Genomic DNA, 8,552 nt, shown 5'->3' with positions numbered 1-8,552 from the left:
GGTAAACATAATTTAAAAATAACTCAAAATCTTAACTAAAAACCAAAACAAGTTAATAGTATTAGGCTATAATATATACCATTAACGGCATTTAAATGTGTACGCATCAATAGTACCTAGAAAAATGCATGGGAGGGTTTGTTATTCTAAACTCTTGCATCAGATGGGGGTCAGGGTCGAATCGAGGTATAGGGCCCCCATATAACTTGCACCTTTGGTGTAATAAGGCCACATCTGTAAAATGACAACTTATTAGACAGATGTTGAAAGATTGTGTCAACGAAATTAGTTGATATTTTTTTACGCTTAAAAAGGACAATTGCAAAACACCACATATTACAGTTTATTTCATGTACTTCAAATTCTTTTGTTTACTGATATCAAGCGACATGACGAACAAGTTGACCAGTTGCAGTGCTACTCAGAGCTTGCCACTGTGCCCTACACCCTGAGGCATAAGGTCACAAGTCCCATTAGCCTGTAATTTCACCTACAGTGAAGTCCATTCATATGTAGTAAAGAAGTCCTAACTCCAGAGTAAGGTATAACTTAAAGTTAAGTCTGCACTGTATTATACTAACCTTGTTTTTAAATTCTCATAGCTACTAACATGCTATGGATATTTTTAATGGTCCGAAAGAAAGAATTATTATTATTATTGTTATTATAACCCTGTGCAGCAGTGGTGGATTAATGGAAAAACGGTTGCGTCTCAATTGAGAAGTCTATGGTTCGAATCCCTTTGACGGCATGTAGCTACGTATAATAGTAATTTGTACATTACGCACATTTGTGAATAGTTAGTAGCAACACCAACGGTGAATGAATCTTGATGAAGCCTTGACGTCGTGTGAAGTCCCTGAGCGTGGCGCATTATGGTCTAAACTCTATGAGTTCTGTTCTATAAGTGAATATTACATAATGTCAGGTGGGGTAAGAAGAAGAAGAAGAACACCAAAGGAAGAAAGACTTGAGATTTAAACTCAATCTAAAGAGTATCTAAATCTAAAGTGCAATAGACTCTCAGTCGATGAAACAGACAAACAGATTAGCTGAAACGGTTTTAAAGAGATGTCGCTACGATACACCAAGTCCAAAAGGCGGTAAAAACAAATTTGACAATAATTGTGAAATCTTGAGAACACGATGCATACGTTACCTTTTTAAGAAATGCAATTACTGTTCCTCTCTTAACCCATATTTTGGGGGAAAGAAATGTTAGCTCAATTTATACAGTATTGAATGTTTTCGGCAAATACATTGCAAGTATTCAATTTAGTGCAATGATTGTTAAAACATGCAAAGCTGATAAACAAGAGCAAGTTTATTGTACTTCCAGATTCCTATAAGACTTTATCTATTCTTCCTAGACCTCAAAACATCTGCAACTTCATTTCCAAATCCCTCCCTGTTACCCAACTGGGCAATAAACAGAACAAACTCAATTGGTCAAGTGACGCTGAGCAATTGACTCAATGAGACTGCTCAACACGATATAACACAATCGAAATTTATATGCCACCTTGTATAACAATACACTACGACAATACGAAGTTCTTCAACTCGGTCGTGTTATATCGTGATTTGTTGATGCTTCAATAGACGTTGATTAAAAGAGTTTACATAGATGTTTTTAGAGTTAGGCGTTTTTATTTTCGGGTTCATATTGATTTGTTTCTTTCTAGAAGGTTGTTAGTAATATGGTTGTTAGTAGCGTGAAATATATAATAGATTTGATAGAATATAAATTTTCAACTTTCTAAAACGTGATTGGCGAGTGTCTGCTTCTTTGTTTTTACTTCTGACCTCAAAGAAGGAGGAGGTTTTAAATTTTATTCGACTGTATTTTTGTACATTTATTACTCGATTACTCCAATTGGTGAACCGATTTCGATTATTTTTTTTTTTTTTTTATTTATTTTTTTTTTACCTGACAGGCAAATGACTCCACTCCACCTAATGTTAAGTGGAAAGTGGTATCCAAACGCGAAGGAACCTAGTGCAGCGATGGAATCCTCACTGCACTAGCCGCCTCCACCCTTATTCTTTTTTTGTTGGAAAGAGGTTGGCAGAGAATAGAATTATTTATTTCAGACCATGATCCATGGTAATGTTAGTAATACAGTAATTTTTTTACGTACTAGTACAATACAAAATTACTTAATGCTAGAGAAATCCCACGTCTAGACCACTACCCTATGCACGTGTAGTTGCACCCAATGTTGTTGGTAGGGGCAGTTCTTTTTTTTATAAAATATAAGTGCTCATTTGACCTCCATCTCACCTGATGGAAAGTGACGATGAGGTCGACGATGGAGCATGCACACTTAAATAATGCCTATTCACTCTCGCCTTGAAAAGGTCCAAGTTATAACGTTCAGGGAACAAATCTGCAGGTAGGGAATTCCATTCCTTAGCCGTTCGCCACATAAATGTGAAAGCGTAACTCTTCGTGCGAATCTTTGGAATATCCACAATATAGGGGTGGAACCCAAGCCTAGTCCCCCGGAAAGGCGGAATTAAGTCGTGTAGTCCAGTCTGTTTGCAACAACGGCTAGGATGCTACACGCATATGGATATACCCTTAGAATAATAACGCATAGAATGATAGTTTCATATCAAACGAACTGTCACAAGTGAGGCAAAAATCAAATTCATGTAGGCTAGTTTTAGTAGTAGGTTAATTTTCGGTTTTAGTGAATATTTATATAAAAATACAAGTTGAAACGCGTTACTTCCTTGTGGAATGTGATGTTGGTATCTATTTTATGTTTGTCTGACGTATTTTTACATTCATTTACCGCACATTTCGACATTTTTAGCTAAAATTCTGGAGCTGTTCGCGGTGCAAGTTGACCTTGAGCACTGAAGGCCCGCCCGCTCGTGTAGGCCCTTTGGGAGCGTTTCAATTTGCCTCACCTAGCGTGTGCGGGCTAGGTTTCTATGCGTTATTATTCTAAGGATATACCTTGGTCCCATTCAGACTTGAGGAAAATATTCCACCTCTAAAGGTGGCAAATTTGAAGATTAATTCGGTTTATTGGACTTCACCCGCTTTCAGTTAAACAATTTCAATAAAACTTGGCAAATAGTTGTAATTCCACAAACTTTAAAGGTCGGCACGCACTCAATTGGTACGGTACACTTTCCCTGAAAACTGTTATATATGCCTAAAGTTGGTTGCTACTTAGCCATTGTAGCCGGTCTAGCCTTTTTGTTATTCGGGTAATTATAAATGTGTTACACCCAGCAGATGTTACCATAACAAAAAAACACTTTCAAAGCTTATTTACAATTTAATCTCAAGTAGAACCGAAATTAGTAGCAAAAAAATTTAAAATGACTTTAATGTAAATAAAATAATAAATCCCTTTCGATGTTGAATCGTTATAAACAAATCGATACGTGATTCCTCGTAAACGTCTAAAACTAGAGTTGATTGCGTACCTTTGCGCGACCATTATAGTTCGATCGCTGGCAGAAATTACTTACGTACTTGCCACGGGTCTACCTATGTCTACGCTATACCTATCGCTGTGTTCCAGATCCACAACACTACATCAAGTTACTTGTTCTATTTTTATTTTGTTTTTTGTTTCTTTATTTTTTTTACAAAATTCATTTTTTTCTTTTTTTTTCAACTTTGTTTTCTGTTTCTATATTTTTTTGTCACAAACTTTGAAAAGCGTTATATTAGTAAATAAATATGGTTGTTTACGCAAATAACAGAAAATGACCAAAAAATGAAGTTACTGTAGTGTCCATTGTTGTGCGTAGTTCAGGTGTCGAGATGAAACGGAAAGTGTCAGGAAATCCTCAGATATCCTCCGTCCGAGGAAAGCGAAGGGTTATGTCGGACTTCTTCCGACTAAACCTGTCGGTGTTCCCTCTTCTTACTATGAGTCAGGAGTCGTAACTCGAGTCCGATTCTACTAGGTATCGACCTTGTCTCGCTTTCTGGGGAAGATGTTATCTCCCCATCAGCCACGTGGAACATATACGCCGTCATCTCTGCCCAGCAGTAACGAGCGACAGACTCCTCTAAGACTGCCGCTCACGGGCCTATGTTACCGGGGCTTCTGCCACCCGTAGCCCAGCCTTACGTCAATAACTGGACAGCTATAGCTCTCCTGCGAGTGTAATGTTACTTACCTTATTTCCAACAGCCTGCAACACATTAGAAATATAAGATATTGCTGAGTAAACTGTTACTTCTTCTTATGACCGCTACTGTACAATGTGCGATTATTGTAGAGTATTTTCGTGTCAACGTAGAGGTCATGGTAGAGGCACGTGCCATATGACGATTTGGAGATTTTTTATCACAAAAAGGATGTTACATTGGAGCTGGATCAGACTTGCCAAATCTAGAAGTTGGAATATTGGTAGCGGCGTTCGAACACAATTGGGAAAAAGTTTGGGACAAAACAACCCATATTCCCTTCAACTATGGTAGCTATAACGCATTATAGTCACTATACCCATCTCTCACTCATCTGAAAATATCCCTTAGATGTTTCGTATGCCACCCACCGCAATATAAAAGCCATCACTGTTAATTAACCCTTCAATCAATTGTCAAAGATCATCTCAAAATGGCGCGGCGCCCGCGCATGTTGGGCGTTAACCTTATGTTTTATTTTCTTGTATTTTTAGATTAGTTCTGTGCATTTCTCATTTTCAGAAAGTGTTTTCTACATTACTACCTGTACTACTCGTGTAATATATCGTACTATTAACACTATAATGTATTAACTCAAAAAGTGTATTTTTTTGAATCGATGAAAAACGAATTACTCACTTCTCGTGAAAGGTTATTAAAATGTATGTATAAGTTAAAGTTTATTACAGACATCTAAATAATTTTCTACTTGCCAAATATATATACTTGACAAATAAAAAGGAGAAATAATGAAATATTTTTGAGTAAGGACTGTTTTGTCCAGAACTAGCTCACAAAATGTTTGTCTCATTTAGAGTTAAATACATACTATATTTTAATTGTTTCTTACAATATTCTAACGACGGTTTTATTGACGTGTAGAGGATCAAATTTTACGTTCAGCAGTGGTATAATCTTGAATTTCACATATTTCGAGTTACAACACTATTGTAATAGCAGTGCGATATGTTACTGAAAAGGAATTAATCCTTACAATTGACCCTTTTGATCGGCGTCATAAAAAAACATTTTTTAACATTTTGGTTGGTTCGATTCTCAGTTTAACGCACGCACAACTCAACATAGCCGCAGTATTACTTACTTTTAAAATTGAAATAGTGCACTCATGAAACAAATATCCTATCCACAGTATGTACAGTATTTTTCCCCTATGTCCCATAGTCGTGGGACACTCTGTATATGTGCATAAAATTCATATCTTTACAACTATAAAAAAATTAATCTCTTTGTCAAACCCACTTGGCAGTTTTCGTTAACAACAATTTATTGCCCACTCAACTGAAGAGCGTGACACAGTGCCAAATAATTCTGTCAAAATCGTAACTTTTATCCACCAGTGAACTCAAAATGAAGGATTAGTAAATGAATGATTTACTGACCAACTAAGAGTCAACCGTGACCATGGGACCCGAAACGTTGGTTTGTTTGAAAAAAAACAAATATATGCGATTTAACTCCGGAAAAATAGTTTCATTTCCTATGTGTAACAATCGCGAAAACCTAAGAACTCGATAAGTCCAAACTCATGGTACCACGTTTTCGTTTAACTAAGGTAAACGATTCTTTTATGGGGAACTGTATACGTTTTTACAATAAGATTCCGGAGCATATATTAAGTTTATCATTTCCTAAGTTTCAAACTTACATTAAAAGTATTTTAATTGAAAAGTCATATTAAAAAATTATAGACTACGTGTTAGATAAAGACAAAGTGAGTCTAAATTCCACACAAATATGATTCAAAATGTATTCTTATAGCTATTAAGTTTATTTGAAAAGAGCAATCCCTAGAGTTTCTTGCTTGTTCTTCCCAGGGAGGTCAGCGTAGTGAACGAGCAGTAGCTTATAAAATAACGTTTTCAAGTGTTAAAATTTTACCTATGGAATAAATGATTGTTTGACTTTGGCTTTGAAGGGTTGTGATTTTAAAAGAGGCCGTTCTGCTTGTGGATTATACGAAGGTCTTTATACGAAAAGTTAGAACTTATATCATAAAATATTTTTTGAACTTTTTAGTATTGTCTTATTGTTAACACAGTATTACCATCAATACACGTTTTACATTTAACACGTATATTATATAAAATTAGTATCATTTATTTAGGTAGCAGTAGAGCTCCTTGTGAAAGAGATCGTCCAGGGAAATACTGCCACCTTACCTGTTTCTGAAGCCCAGCAGTAATGTGAGCCTTAATGCGTTCTGGTTTTGAAGGATAAGGGTGTTGGTGAAATTATAGGCTACATGGGTCTTGAATATCAATTACAAAAAATTTAAAAAACAATGAATAGCGACGTCTCTCGCCAGGCTGTAAAGGTACTAACTGGGTGATAAATCTTTCATAGATTTGGAAACTAGTGGAGTAATTTCACAAAAAATAATTGAATATCAATTCAATAAAAATTTAAAATACATGGGTGCAGTGGCAGTGCTTCCCAGATCGCTGCGTTTTAAAGCTCTGAGTGGCACTGCAACTGTTATGGACAGGCGTGTCGCTTACCACCAGGCCCACGTCTTGTTCGTGCCATAAAAAAATCTTCAAAATTGACTTCAAATAAAAAAGTGATCAATATGTTTTAAACAATGCCACAAAGACTAAACAAAAATGGCTCTTTTCATACTTGCCATATGTATGATCATATCAATTCCAAATTGATATATAACTGTATTGGTATTTTATACTTTCCAAACTCGAGTGGTTTCGGTGACGAGTAGATATTTAAAAAAAGCACGAACTACTAATAGTAACCATAACTTACCCTTAGGGTAAAAAGGCCACATCTGCAAAATAACAATTTTTCTGGAGAGACGCTTAAAGATTCTACGAATTAAATTAGTTATCATCATCAGCCTATCGCAGTCCATTGCTGGACGTAGGCTTCCCCAATAAAATTAGTCGATAACTTTTTATTCTTAAGAGTTTATACAGCCTCAAATGTCTTTGGTTGATTTCCCATAACAATGAAAGTGTTGAATCAAGCATTTTGGAAAAAATATATAGTAAGGTTGAGGATATACACTGATTACTATACGGTGTAAATCTTAAATCTTTAAAAAAAAAATTAAATGTATATCGGTGTAAAAATACGATTCATAAAAATTTTCACGATAGAAAAAAATAAACACAAACTTACCTCAAAATTTTACAAGAAAACCGCTGTACAAAATGATTTTTTTTTATATCAACTGAACCAAATAGAACACGTACACTATACAATGTATATTTTTCAAATTACTTTAATTTCGTATGAAAAAAAATTAATTCTGGAAAAAATTGCATTCGAGCCGAGGTAGTGAACTCTTAAATAGGAGAGTTGTAAACATAAATAAAAAAATCAGCGAAACATTGTACCTTTGCATTGTGTACAGGGGCCGTGTTAGAAAGCTGATATTTTTTGTTGAGATAGGTTTGAAATTCCTTATTTTCAACACTTAAGTATTTCTCAAGAGTGTCGTGTCAAATAACACTCAGTGAAATGCAATAATTTCAACAAAATGTCATCTTAACTTTAAACGCCACTTAAGCGAAAGTGTTATAAAAAAATTTTACCTTCTGCCTTTCAACAGATGAAGTCTTGAAGCCAATGTTAATTGTTACTGCATGCCTTATCAGCAGAAAAGTAACCCACTTTTTTTTTATTTGATACTAAAGTACATAGTTGTTTTACATTTGGATACTATTTTCATGTACAAAAAAATACTGTTAAACATTATATTTTATGCACTCAAATGAAAAGGAAACTGTATAGATCAAGAAAATGGAAAATCCTATCGTCAATTTGCAGTTTTTATTTCTACCGTTAATACGAGGGTTCACGTATTATGTGACTTTAAGGTTAAATAAAAACTTTTTATTGGAATTTATTTTTATTTCTTAATTTAGAACTCCTTACTAAGCAACTGACGTTATTTTAATTAGCGCGAAAATAAAATAAAGTCGATATATTTTTTGAAGATGAAGAATTTCAAGTATTCCGTTTCTCATCTGCTTGTGAATTATGGTAAAAACTACTGCCATATCCTCGTATTCACCAGATTGGACCCCATTTGACTTCTTTTTCTGATTTTTTGCCGATTTGCATAAAATGAGGAAGTGATAGCTGAAACAAAGGCTTTATTATTCAGTTTGGGATAGCAGGAGTTGGGATACGGCTGGTATACAGAGTTAAAAAAAGATTACGTAGAAAAATAAATCGTAATTAAAAACAAAAATTCTTCTTAATGTCACGGACTTACAAATTGCTACAACTATCACACAAATCACATTTCAATATACCTACAAAAACTTTTGTTACGTAATAAACATTCATATAATTACGCAAGTTAAAAACTATAGTCCATTTGTTTAGGTACTTAACTAAATGTAAACAA

The sequence above is a fragment of the Hyposmocoma kahamanoa genome, unplaced genomic scaffold (genome assembly GCF_003589595.1).
Source record: "Hyposmocoma kahamanoa isolate Upper Pololo Valley unplaced genomic scaffold, ASM358959v1 279, whole genome shotgun sequence".
Classification (NCBI taxonomy): domain Eukaryota; kingdom Metazoa; phylum Arthropoda; class Insecta; order Lepidoptera; family Cosmopterigidae; genus Hyposmocoma; species Hyposmocoma kahamanoa.
This window is presented reverse-complemented; position numbering follows the sequence as displayed.